At 50.6% G+C, this 19,982-nt stretch overlaps 1 protein-coding gene and 1 pseudogene across 2 annotated transcripts in view; one reads left to right on the forward strand and one right to left on the reverse strand.

Annotated features, from left to right (window-relative positions):
• The window catches only part of LOC147459822 (tRNA (guanine(26)-N(2))-dimethyltransferase 1-like), a 108,880-nt gene that overhangs the window by 22,049 nt on the left and 66,849 nt on the right, over positions 1-19,982 (reverse strand). The window lies entirely within an intron of this gene.
• Positions 11,728-15,563, forward strand: LOC147459823 (uncharacterized; annotated as a pseudogene).

Below are 19,982 nucleotides of genomic sequence, written 5' to 3' on the forward strand. Positions count from 1 at the left end.
TTGAAGATCGTTGATAGCAGGACATGCCCAATACGACTATGGCTTAAGCAGTTGCGAAGTCGAGGGTCTCTCTCAAAATGCAATCACCTATATGAGCATCTTGAAGCATGTGGCATTATACGAGATGCTGATATGGGCAGTTAAAATCATGATGATATTGTTAGTAGAGAGCAAATGAAAACTTGGCGAAGCTTTTATCACCGGAATGTATACTTAATATGGTGCCATTGAATCTAGTTGGCTGGAATGTATACCAAATGTTGCTTTGCCCGAAGAGTATGCCCAAGGTGATGCCCTTTGAGGGCCACCCGCCCAAGGGCCCAATAGTAATGGTCGCCAGGGATAGAATCAATGGCCACCCATGGGATGCCACCCGAGGGCTTAAGGTTAATTGAGTGTGAAGAGGGACATAAAAAGAAGGAGATGGCGGGCAGGGGCTGCGAACAGAGATTGCGCAGGGGAAGATGATGTCGCACCGGCCTGTACGAGCGACGGATGAGGGCGCTGCAGCGACGAAAAATCATCAGCTTGCCATGGCGCTCAATTTCGGTCCAGCTCCCGCCACATTTGGTGCTACTGCAAGCTCCGACTTGTAATGTCATTACCTTGATTCTCGCACCACGTCAGTCATGGCGCTGTGACTGTTGGGCAAGGCAAAAATAAGGTCATAAAAGAAAGAGAACAGGAGCGTGAAGGGTTACGAAGGAAAGCAAGCAACGGGTAGCTCTCTCTGTCGTCCTCAGCTAGCAAAGCAAAGGGAGGGCTCTCTCCCGCTCCCTCTCGCTCTCGTGTTGGAGAAGCAAAGCGAGGGCTCTCTCCCACTCTCTTTCTCTCGTGCCAAGAACCAGGGCAAACCAAAGGGACGGGTCTCTCTCGCTCTCCTGCTGGAGAAGCAAAGCAAGGCAAGGAGGTAACGAAGCAAGGGCAAAATGATAACGGGAGGAGAGTGGAGAACATAAGGGTTTTTAGGGCTCGAGGAGGAGGAAGATCGGAGAGCTTGGACGGAGAAGGTTGAAGAGAAGCTCTCTCCCGCTCTCTCTCGCTCTCGTGTTGAAGGGGAAAAAGGAACTCTCTCTCTCTCTCTCTCTCTCTCTCTCTCTCTCTCTCTCTCTCTCTCTCTCTCTCTCTCTCTCTCTACCTAGGAGATAAAGCACGGAAACCCTCTTTCTCTCTCTTGAACTGGGAGAGAGGAAGCACCAAGGACATAAAGCACGACTACAATCAAAGCAAAACAATCAGATAAGAGGGTTGAAGATTATTTTGGCAATTAAGGCAATGCGAAGCGCACAAAGCAGGTAAAGTGACAGTCAAAAGTTTCCATCATCGTCATCAGTCTGAAGATTAATTAATCGTTTAATTAAGCCTAGTGTCATTAATGGCCCGGTTAATCTGTAAAGGGAGCTTAAACTCCTATTTACCAATTAATCCAAGTGTTGGTGCTGCTAATAGCCCACCTTAGCTACCGATTACATTGTACTCAAAGCTTAATTGATTAATTGAAGACTACGGTGATTGTCAAAGCCATATGCATCTGTTTTTTCTTGTTCTCTCTCACACCTCTCACAGCCAGAGGCCTGACGCTTGCCCGGCTCATGTTTCGAACACATATACCCCGACAACATGTGTGCGCACATTACCTTTCAAGAAAGTGGCAGCTTTCCTGACCTTGGAGGCTTTTGTAAAATTTCCCCCTACATACACACTATCAAAATGTTGGAGGAAAGTGAGAGCCTTCGTCTTATCCTCAAATCCGCTGAAAGTATCAAACTTCACAAGCTGCACCACCTTCTTTGTATGGTTTTGTCTTTTCACAAACTGCTGAAGTGTCAAGTCAGTGAAGCGTAGAGCCAACCTTCACATTACTGCCGAGGGGCCCAACCCCTAGAAGAAGCAGAAGCAACAGAAGCAGCAGCAGATTTCCGCAATTCATGTTGGCCTGCTGACGTGGCACATTGTACGGATTTCCTGATTTTGCGTTGACATGATGACGTGGCAGACTGTACGGATTTTCGTGTTTTGCGCTGACTGCTGACGTGGCAATTGTACGGACTTCCGTGATTTACACTGGCAGCTTTTGGGCATCGCTTTTAGACCAGATGCTTTTGAGTTTGAAGGCTTTTCATGTAAACCACTTTTGGGCCTAGGGCCTTCAAATATGAGGCCATGAGCTCATTCTCTGGCATGCTTCCTGGAGAAGGTGCGGAGTCTAGAGTACCAGCTTGTACCGTTTTGATGCAATATAAAGAAATACTGAAAGGGGCCAAGGTTTGGGGCCAATATTCCCTGGGGTGGAATTCCGCCACTCTGTGTCGCGTGTCGTCTCTCTCTCTTTCAACCACTTCTAAGCGGTTGCTCTACCTTTGCGGACCTATTATCCAAGACAGACCCCTCCCCTACAACTCATACTTGAGCATACTTGAGCATCAAAAGACACTCATAGGAACACAAAAAGAGAATAACACACACCACACCATACACCCCCGTGAGGGGAGACTATGTATCACTTTGAGGTCCCATGGGTCATTTCTGGCCCCCCGCGGACGTTAATACCAAATCAAATCAAATCTCTCTCTATCTATCTATCTACCAAACGACGCAAGATAATGGAGATGCACCAAACATAGGTCTCATTACTTTGCTACTCCTCATTTATGCTGATGATGTGGTTCTTTTAGCGCATAGCATGTCTCTCTTGCAAAAACTTTTGGATGCGATACATACTTTCTGCGAAGCCACAGGACTCTTAGTGAATGTCACAAAAACAAAATATATGGCGATTTGTGCACACAAATCAAGGATCAGCCCGCCCTTATGTATGATGGGCAAGAGATTCAAGCAGTGGACAGCTTTAAATACTTGGGCATCATTATACCCTCGAATCATAGATGGGGGCAATGTGCAAAAACAAGAATTGAAGCAAGACAAGCAAGGTATTACGAGTTTGAAAACATGTGCAAACAAAGCGTCACTAGAAGGTGGGAAATAAAGTCCATGGCTTTCAATGCGTGTGTGGTCCAAACGCTATTGTATGGGGACCAAGTATTCCGGCCAGCACATGGGATGACATTGAGAAAATTCAAAAAAAGTTCTTATGTAGACATATGGGGATAAAAACCACAACACCATACTCCGTGATGCTATTGGAGACTAGACAAAGACCATTGGAAATGCTTGCCTTGCAAAGAATGCATAGATATCTCTTGAAGGTGAAGTTGATGCCTAATAACCGTTTGCCTCGCATAGCATGGGAGGTAGGATGTAAGCCGCAAAAGAACCAGAAAAGCAAGTTTCTCACCTCTAGCCTTGTTGAGGACATCAGGAAATGGTTCTCTAAATGGAATGTGGGAGCACATGTGGACATGCATGTAGAGGCAGGTACCGAGCATGAGCACGAGCTGAATTTTGAATTACAATTACTTGAGGCTCTCCACAGCAAATGGAAGAATGCAATGCACAGGTCCAAGTTTGAATACTATTGCAAGCACATAAACACGAGATACTAGGAAGAGTACAAAACCGGGGAAACCCAAATACATATCAGGACACCCATGTCCTACCGTGCGAGACGGGCCATCACCTTGATGCAGACAAGATCACACATGCTCAAAAGTGAAACGGGAGGATGGCTGAATATTGATGCCAACATGAGGAGATGCACTCAATACAACTTGAACTCATTGGAAAATGAGGCACATGTAACCCTTGAATGTCCAGCATATGCACACATTCGGGTGACTTTCCCCAACTTATTCAAGGATGTACTACATTTGAGGAGCTTCTCTCAAGAACACATCCCTCTCCAGTAGCACTAGGCATCTATCTTGCCAAAGTGCTAGAACATCACACCACACTCACAAACAAAATCACCACAGAATCATGACACGTCCCCTCCTTCACATGGGAAGGGGGGAGTCTCATATATGAGATTTTGGGTCCCATGGGTCATTTTGGCCCCCCGAGGACGTAAATACATCATCATCATCATCATCTCTCTCTCTCTCTCTCTCTCTCTCTCTCTCTCTCTCTCTCTCTCTCTCTCTCTCTCTCTCTCTCTCTCTCTCTCTCTCTCTCTCTCTCTCAATTCAATTGTTATTGAAGTGCTAAAAGTCTGTTCAGTCTGTTCTTTTCTATTGGCACATGGTGCCCGTCTTGTGACACCCAAATTATCATAGCGAAGTGTCTGCAACATGGGCACTACAATAGGGATCATTAGTGCCCCTTGGCGATTGACATTTTGAGTCACTGGTGCCATATTTGCATGCTGGTCCGAAAAACCAGCCATGCCAAAATTGTGAGAGTGCGCATGTGCGGAAGCGTGAGAGAGGGGGGGGGGGGGGGGGGGGGGGGGTGGGGGGGGGGGGGGGGGGGGGGGGGGGGGGGGGGGGGGGGGGGGGGGGGGGGGGGGGGGGGGGGGGGGGGGGGGGGGGGGGGGGGGGGGGGGGGGGGGGGGGGGGGGTGGGGGGGGGGGGGGGGGGGGGGGGGGGGGGGGGTGGGGGGGGGTGGGGGGGGGGGGGGGGGGGGGGGGCGGGGGGGGGGGGGGGGGGGGGGGGGGGGGGGGGGGGTGGGGGGGGGGGGGGGGGGGGGGGGGGGGGGGGGGGGGGGGGGGGGGGGGGGGGGGGGTGGGGGGGGGGGGGGGGGGGGGGGGGGGGGGGGGGGGGGGGGGGGGGGGGGGGGGGGGGGGGGGGGGGGGAGGGGTGGGGGGGGGGGGGGGGGGGGGGGGGGGGGGGGGGGGGTGGGGGGGGGGGGGGGGGGGGGGGGGGGGAGAGTGGGGGGGGGGGGGGAGAGAGAGAGAGAGAGATTAGACGAGAGGAGAGAGAACACAACGCTATGTGTAGGAAAGGGGCGATCAACCCCCTACTGACTACCAGAGCAAGAGACCCAATACAATCAGATGTCTGATCTCTGCGAGATGTGGAAGTGGGTACCCTCCTGGCCCTATAAATAGGTGCCCAAGGGGAGGTAGGGCAAGACTTGATAAAAATCTCCACAACCCAACAGAAAAATGATATATGGAAGTATATGTGGGCGCCCGGACAAAAATGGGCGGCCGGCCCCAAACTCGGGCGGCCAGACCAAGAGCAACCTAGGCTATGGGTGGCCAGCTGGAGACGTACTAGCCGTACATGTATGCCCTAGACCTATGAAGCAGCAGAGTGGTATAAGTCTAACACCCCCTCTCAGACCGGATGCTGAACAAACTGCATGAAGCCGAAGATGTGAGGCAAATGATGAAGATGTCTGCTGCGATGTCCATTGAAGGACAATACTCCGGGAAACTCCGCGAGTGTAGCAGAAGTCTAGGGTGTCCCGACCGCCAAGAAATCTCCATGTAAAGTGCCATCACGAGCAGTGTAGCAAATTGCTGTACTCCGCCGAGATACTACGTACAAGTCCCGAACTCTGTGTGAAAACAACTCCTTGTCATGAAAGAAGTGCCAATAGACGTGCAAGTGTCCTGCCCAATAGGATCTTTAGTGTCTATAGTCAAACCGTCTAGAGAAAATGGAGAAGCCCAACAACCGTCATGAGAATAACCGGAAGCCTGTCAATGCATGAACCTATAACCTAGTGTGGCCAAGTGGCTAAGTTGTGCAAAACTCCAAGTAGGCCATATGTAATAATCTGCACCGTAAACTCCTCCGAATCAAGGAAGCCAGACTAAACAGTCTGCATTGTAGAAGCTACCGTAAGCTGCAGCAGTCACCGAGAGACCACACAAACCACCACCGGATGGTGTCCAATCAATCGGTAGGGTAATCCAAGATGAGGGGAAAGCCAGACTCAATAGTCTACGCTGTGAAGGGCCTCTGAGAAGAGGTGTGGTCAGACCAAGCTGTCTGCACTATAATCATCCTGTAGAAGTAGGGAAGCCAGACTGAGAAGTCTGTGCTGTGAAGATCCTCTCAGAAGAGGAAAGGCCAGACCAATCTATCTGTACCGTCTTGCCTATATCTCCTGCCTCCAATCCTCCGGTGTCAACCAAAACAGAATCCGCGCCAACGACATCACCAAACTGCAACTCGGTGTGGCTCTCAATGTGAATGAACTGGGGGTGGCCTACTGCCCAGGTCGGGGGATAAGTATGCTGCAAGGTTATCGAGGGTGAGTGTAAGCAACTCTGAAGGTCGCAATCCAAATGATCAGGAGTGTAGAAGAGCAACTGCACTACCATCCAAACCAAGCTCCGGGTGACTCAGAATGTAGTTGCGGGATGCCTGATCTCTCGCATCTCAGGGGTAAACTCTCCAAGAGAGTGTAAAGAATTAAAGTCCCACTCCAGTCTGTAGATCCAAGCAATGAACATGTCCAAGAAGAGATCCCAGATACTCTCCCTAAGTCCATGTAGATGCTATGGTGTAAGCAAGTGATATGACCTGTCGAGGTCAAGTGGTAAGTGTATATCCATCCAAGATGGTGGTGTCCTCTCTGGGAATGTCGGAATCCCATATGCCATGAGCATGGCCATATCTCGTGTGAACTCCTCTGCTGGGTGCATAGGTGTGTCCATAGCAAACCACAAGTCACCACCCCCTCTGGAGTGTGCAACTGCCGAATGATGGTTGAAATGAATGGATCTCCCAAGGATCGTACGCCCATAGATGATCCAGCCGATGTCGAAGATATCGTGTACTGTAGCAGTCAATGAGAGACCGCACGGACCACCATCGGATGATGTCCTGGCAGGAGGTAACTTCCTCTGTGAAAAACAGAAACCATGTGGCTGCTGTCCACCCAAAAACGCAACTGCGAGGTGATGAAAACGCTGCTGTCCAGCGATTTTCAGCATGCTCGTACGCTCCCGGCATGGTCCGGAGCGGTGCATAGGAGTATGGGAAGGGTGGTGAACCACCGGCACTGCCCCAGATTGGCTGAAAACAGAGAAAACCGCAAGGGGTAATGGCTGAAATCTGATGAAGACGGAGAGGATACTCGCCGGCAATGCACCAGATGCAAAGCTGGGTAGGTGGTGGCGAGATCCGGGGTTTTAGAAGCTGAGCGCTGCCCTCCTGCTACAAAATCGCAAGTCAATTTGCAGTCCACTTTTGCTGCACTTGTTGGCACCAAAAACCTTGTGTTTCCTAAAAAACAAAGGCTTGATGGGTACCCTAGGTGCCCAGCAACTTGTGTAGGTGTCAACGACACAAAGTGACCAATAAAACCGCTGAAAATGGGCTGAAAAACCCAAAACGCAGATGGAGCAGAGGAGGTTTCCAGCGATGAAATGATCCCAAAAGTGAAGCGCTAGCAGCCTGATGCAAAGACGCTGACCTAATCTGCAAAAACGCAGGTGGAGGGGGATCCTCCGCGACGAAAAACGCAAATCTCATCATGCGCCTGGTTGTTTGCAAAACACTGGTTATGCTGATCTTGGGAGGAGAACCTGATGCGCTGTCCCACACCATGGAAAGCCTAAGCTGCTAATACCATGCCTGGGCTCTGATACCATGTGGGAGTGCGTGTGTGCAGAAGCGTGAGAGAGAGAGAGAGAGAGAGAGAGAGAGAGAGAGAGAGAGACCACAAATGCTATGTGTAGGAAAGGGGGCGATCAGCCCCCCACTGACTACCAGAGCAAGAGACCCAATACAATCAGATGTGTGATCTCTGTGAGACGTGAAAGTGGGTACTCCCCTAGCCCTATAAATAGGTGCCCAAGGGAAGGTAGGGCAAGGCCTGATAAATATTAAAAATCCCCACGACCCAACATAAAAATGATATATGGAAATATATGTGGACGCGCGGACAAAAGTGGGCGGCCGTCCCCAAATTCGAACGGCCGGACCAGGAGCACCTAGGCTATGGGTGGCCAGCCCAGAGACATACTAGCCGTACATGTATGCCCTAGACCTGTGAAGCAGCAAAGTGGTGTAAGTCTAACAAAAATTGTCCTGTGGCACCCCAAACTGACCTTGATTGCACTGAAACCCTTGTTGCATGCCAATATTACCATACATGGGGTTTGGCATCATGCCTTGCATACCCCAAAGATTGTTCCTAGCATATATTGCTAGTTTCCAAGCGCATAACCTATCACGTGTGCACTTCACGTGCACTACGTGGAAATGTTTCTGCTACAATCTAGCATGAGTCATTAGCTTAGGACTGAACTTGGCACTCTGTGAGCCTCTAGCAGGACGTGCATGCTGAGGCCGGTCATAGTTGCATACCCTCTCTTGCACAGTACAATCATTTCAGCATACAGGTAATTTGCCGTGTGTGAACCACCTCTTATCAAGTTATTTATAAAAAAGTCATCAGCCTATTTTTTTGCATGATTGTGAGGTCTCATTTGTCCCTGCTTGACCCAGCTTAAGTCACCTATAAAGGGCAGCCTTGGGCGCTTAGAGAAGGCAGAAGACCCAAGGAATTGGCAGAGCACCAGGCAATGCCGCAGGACCAGCAGTTTCCAAACGTTTTCTCCAGCATGATGACCAGCGTTTTCAGCCCAAGACAGCCGGCGTTTCTAGCATTTGATCGCCAGCAGATCTTAGCCTAGCCTTGTCGTGGTTGCAGACCCCTTACCATCAACACCGCTAGCAGATTTCGGCATTCAGCCTTAGCGTTATCGTTGTCAACGATACAATACCCCAGAGCACCTAGTACCTCAACACCTAGTACCCCTTGTGCCTGGGCTCCACATAAGGATCCACAAAACCCATCAATAACCTCGTCATCGACATAGACCCATCAGTACCTCGTCACCGACATCATGGTCGTCGACATAGAACCTCTCAGCACCCTTCAATACCTCAGTAGTACCCAGCATCAATAGGATCGGTATCCATTAGCATCAGCATCTCAGCCTTTAGCAGCACTGTATCAACATTGTGCAAGAATAAAGAAAGTACTTGCTCCGGCAACACAGCAAGGGGGCCCTTGAGGGTTTGGGACCCGACATTCGATGTTGTCTCTTCTCTCTCTCTCTCTCTCTCTCTCTCTCTCTCTCTCTCTCTCTCTCAGGTCTGTCGTGCAGGTCTGCCCCCTGTCATGCCACGCGCAGGTCTCCTCAGGTCGCGCAGGTCTGCCCCTGTCAGGCCAGGTCGCCCTGCGCGCGCAGCCTTTGCTACGCGCCTGAGCTACTGCTTGGGTTTTTTTCGCGCAACTGCTTAGTCTTGCTTCGCGCGACTAAACCTGTTCCCACTACTGCCCGTAAGGCCCTGCCCATCAACAGTACGGCGCCCAGACTGTCTGCCCAACTAAACCCGTCAGCAGTCATTTACCAGAAACCTTGTTTTACCCGTCAGCAGTCAACAGATACCCAGCATATCGCCTGTTCCCACTGTCGCTGCTCGTCATTTATACCAATGGGCCTCACCCTTTGAGCCACTCCCCTTGAACCGTCCTGAATCCGACCCGGCTATGGCAAAAGGGGCCACAAAGGACGACATGGCCAAGATGGAGGACAAGCTACACGCCACGATTAAAGAAAACAAGAAATTGACCGACTCCGCCATCACCAATATCATCAACCACCTCTCCAAACTTGAGAAGGAAGTAGAAGTCTTGAACAAAGAGAAAGAAGAATGGGCAAGGGAGAAGGAAGCTAAAGAAGAGGAATGGAAGAAAGCCCAAGAGGGATGGAAGAAGGAGAAGGAAGAGATGCATGAGCAAATGGCCATCCTCAAGGCCTCAATCGCATCCCTTACCCCCGAGGAAGGGGAAATCAACAATGACACAAAGGAGGCCATCAAAGAAGAACCACTAAAGCCCTTACCGAGAGCTTGGAAGACAAGCTCAATGCCACGAAGGAGGGATGGGTAGAAGTGGTCAAAAAGAACCTCAAGAAAGAAGCGAAAGAGGACGCCCACAAGGAAGAAGCTTTCCTTGTACACACCACTCTTGAAGAGGAGAAGATGCGGAATGCCCGTCGCCTCAATATACGAGTCACCGGCATTGAAGAAGGGAAGGAATCCACCCCCGAGAAAGATGGTACCCTTATGCAACACACTTGGCTACAAAATAGAAGACCCAACCCCCTTCACCAAAGCTTGGCGAGCCGGCAAAGACCTCACCAAGAAGAGGCCTCTTATACTCCAATTCCCATCGGAAGAGGCACGCACCCTTTTCATCCGAAAGAGGGTAATCCTACGAGGTCTCACAGGCCCCCCTATCTACTTAGATGACGACCTCACAAAAATGCAAGTGGAGCATAGAAGAGCATTGCATGCCTCGGATCCAACAAGCGCGCAATGAAGGAAAACGAGCCTCCTATCGTGACGGCCGGGTCATCATCGATGGCAAGGCCGTAGCATAGGAACTCGCGGCCTATGGGACACTATATGAGGAGATACACATAGCAGTTTGGAACTGCAATGGCTCTTTGTGGACACACCCAGGGAGATTGGAGGAGGTGATGCATAGCAGAGACATCATTCTACTCACAGAGACACATGAGAGCTCAGAGAGAGGTCTACCTCGAGTACAGGACTATCAGTGGGAGTCTACACACAGGAAGTGCACACGGCACAACACCACTAGAGGACTGGCGGAGTAGCAGTCCTCTACCGCCGCTTACTCCATAGCAGGATACGGATAGTAGCTCGTGACCCAGGAGCACGCTACATGTGGGTGCGGATTGAGCTCTCTGAGGAACACATTCTCTACATTGCCATTTGCTACTTTGCACCCAGTGGTTCTAGATTCGCACAGACAGGAAGAGGAGAGACAGATGAGGCTCATACATAGGGCGGGGAGGAGGAGGATGATACACTTTCACCATATGCATGTCTCAGGGAGGAGATCATGGAATACTCCAAGCTAGGAGAAGTTTTCCTCACGGGAGACTTCAACGCCAGGACACAGAGTAGACAGTGTGACATATACGACTTTGACGACCCAGAGCTACTCTCCACCATGGAGAACACAGAGGCAGAGAGGACTTCCAGAGACACCACCACACCGACACCATACGGGCGACATCTACTTCGTTTGGGATCACAGCACCGTCTCGTTATTTACAACGGGATGGCGCAATGGCCATCATCTAGAGGCCTGACTTGCATACCACCATCACTACCCAGCGGCGGCAGTACAGTGGACTACATCATCGGCTTCAGAGAGGCAGCTCACCTCCTCACATCCTTCACCATCCCCCCATTACCTATTGGGGCTGACCATGCATATCTTGCTCTCTCTTTCACTCGCTCACCCATCTCACACACACCACCTACACTCACACCACACACCACCATACATTTCACACATGAGCTAGCCAGAGTTTACTCATCACATGTCTACGAGGGGATCTACACTCTCGACCCAGATACACCACTCTCTACACTCACTAGCCAGCTTTCCACAGTTCTACACACCTCGGCCCTCAGTTGCTTTCCACATACTACCCACACTGGTAGACTTCCACCCTCTGGGACAATGCCCCAGAACCGGTGGTACGATGAGGAGTGTAGGGATCTATACAGGTAGCTAAAGGCTCGACGAGCCTTGGAGGAGATCACTGAGAGCGAGGTCAGGCGACAGATGAAGGCCATCACACGCCGTAAACGGCGGGCCTTCGAAGAGGCGCAGGAGCTTAAGCTATACCATATTCTCATGAGTACTGACTGCGCCACCGCATGGAGGATTCTCAGAGAGCCACGCCCCACCACCCCCTTGGAGGATCCTTAGATTTGGCATGACTATGCCGAGCGCCTATACCAGATACCTAGGCAACCACTGATCCCGGAGCCATCCGATCCCCGACCTACCACCTCGACTTTCTTCACATCTAGTATGGTGAAGAGGGCTATTCGACGCCTCCAGCATGGCCGCTCAGCCGACCACACTAGACTACAGAGTGAGCACCTCATCTATGCAGCAGACACCCTCTCCCCCTTGATAGCACGTCTCTTCAACCGCGCTTTGGTTGAGGGACTATCAGAGGAGTGGACCATGCACACCATCGTGCCCATCCACAAATCTGGTGACACCTTGGACCCAGGGAACTACAAGACTATCATGATTGGCCACACATTGGCCAAACTATATGGATCAGTTCTTGAGGCAACAGAGCTCAACACATACGCAAAGGCATCAGGGCTACACGCACCAGGACAGGCAGGGTTTCGACGCACTTTCTCGACCATCGACCACATCTTCGTGCTTCGCTACCTGATCGACGGAGCGAAAGCACGGAAGAGACGACTCTACTGCTGCTTTGTGGATTTCCGCAAGGCTTTTGACACTATCCCTAGAGAGAGACTCTTTCAGCGTCTCCAGGAGCTACAGATACCATCTGAGATGATATGGGCCATTCATTCTTTGTATGCACAGGTCATAGGCAGAGTGCGGTGCCCAGGTGGAGTATCGGACCCCATTGCTAGCACCATTGGTGTGAAGCAAGGATGCCCCCTCTCCCCGACCCTATTTGGCTTCTACATCGACGAGATAGCAGACTACATCCTACGAGCAGGCAGGGCGGGCTCCGACTTGGCAGGTACACCAGTCCATATTATGCTCTATGCAGATGATATTATTCTAGTTTCTGAGACACAGGAGGGACTACAGAGCCACCTACGCGCCTTGGATGATTTCTGCACACATAGAGGGCTCACAGTGAACCTTGGCAAGACCAAGGTCATGATTTTCCACACCTCCAGGACAGTCCGAAGTAGAGCAGTGCTCATTGTAGCAGGTGGACAGGTTGAGGTAGTTGATTCATATGTATACTTGGGGGTGACTTTCACTGGCACCACTGGCAGATTTTCCATGACCCAGGCAGCCAGAGACCGGCTTACACGAGGATATGCAGCACTGGCCACCTTAGAGCACAGATGCCACCAGGCCCACTTCCAGGAGCCCCGTACCAAGGGGTGTCTTTTTGACACTCTAGTTACACCTGCCATGATGTACACTGCCGCAGTATGGGCACCAGGGCTACCAGCATCTCTCTAGACACAGATAGAGCGCCCACAGATCATTATGATTTCTCGTTTGCTCCATAGCAAACCATCAGTACCACACGACATCATCAAAGCAGAGCTAGCGGCACCCCCGATGCTAGTAGAAGCCCTCTTCCAGACAGACAGTTTGCTTCATCCAGCGCATGCGAGAGCTTCCACCAGACAGACTCACCCGCAGAGCTTTCGAGGCATTGATATAGCTACACCAGGAGGGGGACACCAGAGCATGGTACTCACAGGTCACAGAGTGGTTCACATCACATGGCCTAGACATCACAGACTTGCCTCCTTTTCAGTATGATCCCGACTCCCCACACATACGAGTCTCACACCATGAGAGGAATAGAGTTCTCAGACAGGATCTCTGGCAGCTATACATCAGAGAGACATGGATCACACCCAGAGAGCCTCTTCCTACGAAGAGACAGTACTACAGAGACCACTTCCTGACCATCCTAGCAGATGGGTTCATCCAGAGACCGAGGTACATGGATGTCTACATGCCGCACAGAGCACGGGTCGCCATTGGACAGCTCAGAGTATCATCACACCAGCTAGAGATTGAGGCAAGGAGTGTAACCGGCCTGTTCAATCCAAAAAGGGCGGTAGACTTTACTTCAAACCTTGATTTAGCTTTCACCCATTATTAGTCGTCTATTATACCTGTGCTATAGTGACACAAGAGAGGGGAATGGGATACAGATGCTAGAATGCACCTGTATGGGAAGACCGACACCAGATTGGCCCCTAACTTAGGCGCCCCTTTCGGTATTTCTTTATTGTTCAAAAGAGGGAATAAACGTTGTGGTTCCCTACAAGCTGCCCCGCACAAACTCGGCTGAATTTCCACTGTTCCGACCTGATTTCGGCAACATAACTGTACTAGAACCCTTCACAGTCAGTATTCCCACGCATTGGCCGACTTTCCCGACGCATACGGGCACTTTGCAAAACCTGGCGAGAATCTGCAGCACGCTGAATTCTCTGTTTTCAGCCCCGAAAATGCGCCAGATCACCTGTACAGCGGTCCCCTTGCATCCCCGAACCTCCTGGGGGTATTAGGGTCCGTTTAGGGCCAAAACCCTAAACCTGCAAAAATACACAGCAGGCTGTAATTCACTGTTTCGGGCTCCGTTTCGCGTGCCGGTCGCATCCGTAGCAAGTCCTCGAGCTCCCGCACCTGTAGGGCTACTTGCCCTTTGACTCGGACAAGATTTCTGGCGTGAAACCTCTCCGAATTCACCTGTACCTGCGGGGGGATTAGCCGCTAGCTAATCCAGTACCTGTGCAAGAGGCTCTTGCCTCGGCAATCGCGCATGAACCCACACAACTGTACATTGGTCAAATGAAGAGCCCACTAGAGGGGCATAACATACTGCCAAAGGGGAGAGAGAGGGCAGTGCGTAGCGTGCAGGGCATCACTCCTGGCACCGCACTGTGCATAAGAGGGAAAGCAAGCACTCCATAGCTCTTAACCTGTGACAAATCTGAAAATGAGGCTCTCCCCCTCCTAAATTCAGCGCCACTTCTTGATGCATGAGGCAAGTGCACCAGAAGGTGCCACTTGGCACATTTATAAGCATTTTCCCGTTTCGGGGTTGCCGTCTAAAAATCTCCCAACCGGCTGCCCAGTTGACTTCACGGCAGAGTAAGAAAATGTTCCCCTTGTCATTCCGGAGGTAATGACGTCAACACATTTTCAGGTCCCAAAATAGCAGTTCCCTAAATTTTAGGAGATGCTGCCATTGTATCTTTCTAGGTCATCCGACCCTCTTTGTACACTGTGGCCACATCCAGAACTGAAATGTAGCCTCTGTAGCAAAGGATTCCACTTTGGCTAGTCAATGACCCCACTTGGCTAACCATAGTCCTTGTCCAACCTTAGTGCTCTCTTGCCCTCAGGCCTGGACTCCCTCTGGACAGTTCCACACTAGCTATGCAATGCAGGGCAGTTAGATTTCCCGAGGGGTGTTTCCAAAAAGTGAAAGTAAATAGATAATAAGAAAGAAATCAACAAAAAGGATAGATAGTAGTCACACGCTGGTGACAGAGAGAGCTGCACATGTCCCCAGAGCAGAGAGGATATGCAGACTTTGCACAACAGACATTGAGATTGAGGAGCATTTTGTATGCAGATGCAGAGCATATGAGGAGATCAGAGGCAGATACCCGACCTTGTTTGCAGATCAGCCCACCTTACATCAGATTCTTGAGTCCAGAGACCAGCGACAGTTCGGCCGCTTCCTCATAGAGGCACAACAGCACAGGGACTCTCTCCTTCAGACATCATCAGTCGTGAGAGACAAGCGCCAGACACAGCTCACAGACTTGTTCCAGAGGGACATAGTAGTACCACCATCCTAGACTACTCAGAGAGGAGTGACTCTACAGCAGGCTGAGGAGGTCCGAGCTCGCAGGCGTCCACGTCCCCACGGACGTAGGGCACCCCGACTTCACCACAGAGAGATCCAGGAGATTCAGGAGCGCTACTACAGATCTCTAGAGAAGAGACGCATCCGGGCTTTTGTAGACCCAGCTACCATCCTACGGGGATTGTTCACACCTCACCCACCCATGCATCATGTCTTACACCCTGATTACGGGACTGGATGGAGCCAAAGATATGATAGCACTTTCTCTCATGATTGTATATACCCCAGCATATAGGATTGCATTTTTTCCATGGTTTAGAGCTCCACCCCCCCCCTACCCCTGTACCACCTCCCTTCTCTCCCAGTCATTACACAGGGTAGCTATTTTTTGCTTTGTACCTTTTATCCTTCACAGGATATCCAGAGGACACTTACCCCCATGTACTTTGATTTGTCTCATAGGCCGATTTCGGCCTCTTATGGACGTAAAAAAATCTCTCTCTCTCTCTCTCTCTCTCTCTCTCTCTCTCTCTCTCTCTCTCTCTCTCTCTCTCTCTCTCTCTCTCTCTCTCTCTCTCTCTCTCTCTTTCAATTCAGTTCAGTTCTTTCAAGTGAAGTAAAGTGTCCCTTGCGTTTGTGCAGAGTACTACATCCGAGCTAAATTCTTAAACACTTTTGTTGCACATGACATTGGTATCAAATATCTGTGCGTCTTTCGGCTTCCCGAACTCAAGGGAAGAACCCCAAGTACCCAAGAAGAACCAAGAACCATCAAGAACCAAGAACCCTAGGAGCCCAAGAACCACTAAGAACCCAAAGAACCTCTCCGGATTTTTTTTCCTGAAAGAATCTTCGAGTCCCAATCATGGACTTACGAGATCCCATCTTCATTGCCATGTCTTTGAAGGAAGATCGACATCGGATACACGACAATCCAGATCTTGAGTACCAAGATCTACTTGCCTTGTATCTTGATATGGAAGGAGTTGGAGACCGGATCCCTAAACCTCTTCTGCATGTGCATTCGCATGTAGCGTGCATCCACTTCCGTCGACAAGCAACCCTTGGAAATACCTCCGAGCACCCTTACCTTTTCTCGCAAGGTAGAGTTAACACCAAGGCTGATATTCTGCAACAGTAGTAAGGTTACCTAGCAACTCGTATGGTCGGTGTTTACATCCCACCAGACCTACATCCGCAGTATCCACCAGTTTGGAGGAGTTTTCATCGGCTTATGCATCCACATGCATCAGAAGCAATCAGCATCAAAAGAACAGAAAAGTATCCAAGATAGAAGTTCGGCAGCTGTGCCTCACCTTTAACAGGGAGGGATGTCACGTGCGCACTTCACTTACGCTACGTGGACATGTTTCTGCTACAGTCTAGCATGAGTCATTAGCTTAGGACTGAGCCTAGAACTTTGTGAGCCTCTAGCAAGACGTGCATGCCTAGGCCAGTCATAGTTGCATACCCTCTCTTGCACAGTACATTCATTTCAACATACAGTTAATTTGTCACAAATTGATGACGTGGAAGTTCTGGCCAGACACACGCGCGTGCTGACTGTACGGACGTTGATGTGGCAGCAGTACGAATTCCTGAAATTTCTGTTGACGTGCTGTACGGACAGGCCCGCTCTTTGCGCTGACAGCCGTACGGATTTTCGTATATTGCGCTAGTTGCTTTTTGGGGCAGTTTTTAAGCCACCTGCTTTTAGGAGTTGAATGCTTTTGAGCCTAAAGCTTTTGGAACTTTTGCTTTTGAGTTTAACTGATTTTGGGGCTCTGCTTTTGGCATCCCTTGTAAGAATAAAAGAGTCCTAAGGGCCTCACTTCTCAGAGCATCTGGACGCACAGTCTATGAGCGGAGGACCCTCCGGGAGTTGTACTTTGCTCAAAGATTAATATAAAAGAAATACCAAAAGGGGCGCCAATCTTTGGGGCCAATCTCTTTGGGTACGGAACTACGCCGGGCCGTGTCGACCAAATTGAATTGTGATTTTAAAGTTGTGAAGTATTTTAAGTGAATCTCTCTCGTGTCGCGAGAGAATCTAGACTTGGGGTGTCCAAGTTTGTTACAGTGGTATCAGAGCATCAGGCATGTGCTTTCTCAAAGCATACCGGTCCTATCAAATTGCAGACATGGCACTCTTAGAAATGTTATTTGAGGTATCTTCGTGTCCCGACCCTGGACTTATCAGCAACTCCCACCCTTCATACATCGCGCATCGAGCATGCTCCCGTCTTCATCGCTTTGTCTTACAAGGCATAAAGCCATAAAGAATCCCACATTACTTATGGATTCCAACAATCAGTCGATTCGTCTGCATCTGCTAATACGGGAGGAGATCATGAAGAAGATTCTCATGATCAAACAGAGGAAGAGTACGGCCCACCTCGGCCTACTCATTACGAACTTGAAGAGATGGAACGTTGCCAACAGGTTGACGAGGCAACAAAGCAGATGATTAAAATTGCGAAGGATCCGAAATTTGCAAATTTTTTGTCTCAGCAATCCATCGCAAAAGTGCACACCCAGTGGCAGAAAGCCACACAACCACCCATCAAACCGGCGATCAAGAAGCCCCCTACTCCGAGAATGTTTACTGAAGAAGAACTCCATGATGCGGTCCACGCCCAAATCAATCAAATCTGGACACGAAGAAGCCATCAGAAAAGCAACCGAAGCAGCGTAACAAGGGAACTAATTTCCCCGGTTACTTGGGTCAAAAATCCAGATTTGAAAAAGCAAGAAAGCAGAAGAAGCGTGTACGCTTCGAAGGATTCCCAGTTCCACCTCATCTTCTGACAGCTCGGACACCTGATCTTCTTCTGACTCGAGTGACGAGGACAGGAAGGGCAAGAAACGACGGAAAGATCACATGTTTTATGCAAAAAGAAAGCATTTTTAAAGAGCCAATCGATATGATTTTCTCGACAACCAGGGCAAAAAGCCCAAAGAATTCAAGGAGGGAGGACAAGCAGTAAAGTTTGAGCACTTTTCAAGGTTTCGAGACGCTCCCAAGGCTTTAGCCTTTGTCCAACAGTTTGACATAGCATTTTCTAGAGGCCGCTATACAGACCAGTCTAAGATCAGACGGGCGGCATCCTTTTCTGAAAGGCAATGCATGGACATGGTGGTCCACTGTTGTTAAGGAAACAAGCGCCGACAAAGTGGTTGAAATTTAAGAAACTCTTTATTTCTTCATGACTCACACAAGAATACGAATGAGACGTGATTACTAACTGGAACCATGTTCGGATGGTCAAGACAGAATCTTTGGATTCTCACTGTGCAAGATTCTCGGAAATTTTTCTACCTATGAGCAGATTCAACAATTTTGTTGTGGGCTTCCTCAAAGAAATTCGAGACTACTGTCTCCAAAGGAAGTCCGAATCTATACAACAGTTGATAGGACATGCGAAGCGGGGATTTGCTATATATTCGGGTAAATTGACTTACCCATCAAAACGGGCTCGTTGCTGCTGCGCAAGCACCCCCTCGCCATCACCCAGTTTCCCCACCCTCCCCCCGCCCCCTCCTCAGCTCGCACCACACAGCCCCCCCCCCCTTGCACGCGCTGCCCGTTGTCCACCCCCCCCTCGCGCTGCCCTGTCCGCTCCTCCCTGCCCCCCACTTGCCTTATCCCCTCGCGCTGCCCCCCTGCCTCCCTTTCTTGTACCCCGTTCGGGCTGCTTGTGATGCAACCCGCCCCCCCCCCGCATTCCCACACACTCTCATTCCCGTTCTCGCACATCTTTTTTTGCCTCACTCTATCAGTCTTTGTCGCCTCCTCCCCCCCCCCCCCTCCTTGGTTCCTACAGGCTAAGGGTTCTATCTTCGTCTTCGGGTACCAACTTCGACATCGCCCTCCCCCCCCCCCCCCCCCCCCCCATTTTTTTCTTCGTCCGCAGCAGCAAACACAGATGGAGGCTCAAGCTCCGCCACAAAAGGACTCCGATCAAGTCCCCTCGCCCGACCCTGCTGAGCCCACCATTCAACTTGATCTTTCACCGACGGAGCAAGCGAGCCTAGCTGCAGAGGTGGAACGCCTTCAGGCGACTTCCGTCATCTGCAAGATTCTCGGCACCAGACCCAGCACAGGAGAGCTGCGTGATCTTCTCCAGGCTCGCCTTCTTGCAGAGGTGGGCAAGATCTTGGATATTCACTTCCTCGGACGCGGCTTCTATCACATAGAGTTTGAGACCTCCGAGATGGCATCCAAGGTCATCGTGATGAGCCCCTTGACCATCCGAGCAGTCCGAGCCCACTTTCGACAGTGGAGACATGGTTTTGACCCAGCTTCAGATGTTATGGTAGAGGAGTCAGACCTTCCCATCTCCGTTTGTTTTCTTGGTTTGAGGAGGGAGTACCTACCACTTTTGTCCAGGATAGGCTCAGAGATTGGGACAGTCCTAGAGACACCTCGCACGGCAGCCTTAGTAGCTGCCAAGGTGGCTGGCATTCACTCAGTACGTGTTCTGGTTAGGGACACCCACACTCTCTCGAAGGTCATCCTACTTCCTCCGGTGAGTGGGGGTTGGTTCCGACAGAGCGTGGAGTATTTGGGCCTCTCGAATCATTGTTTCGTTTGTCGACAGATGGGCCATCTTACGAAGGCTTGTCCACGGAGGAGACCCCGACCTACGCCACATGCCCAGCCCCAACCCTCAAGGGCTGGCCAGCAGCAACAAGCAGTCACAGAGTATGCAGG

Source organism: Adiantum capillus-veneris, chromosome 4 (assembly GCF_014529385.1).
Source record: "Adiantum capillus-veneris isolate H3 chromosome 4, ASM1452938v2, whole genome shotgun sequence".
Classification (NCBI taxonomy): domain Eukaryota; kingdom Viridiplantae; phylum Streptophyta; class Polypodiopsida; order Polypodiales; family Pteridaceae; genus Adiantum; species Adiantum capillus-veneris.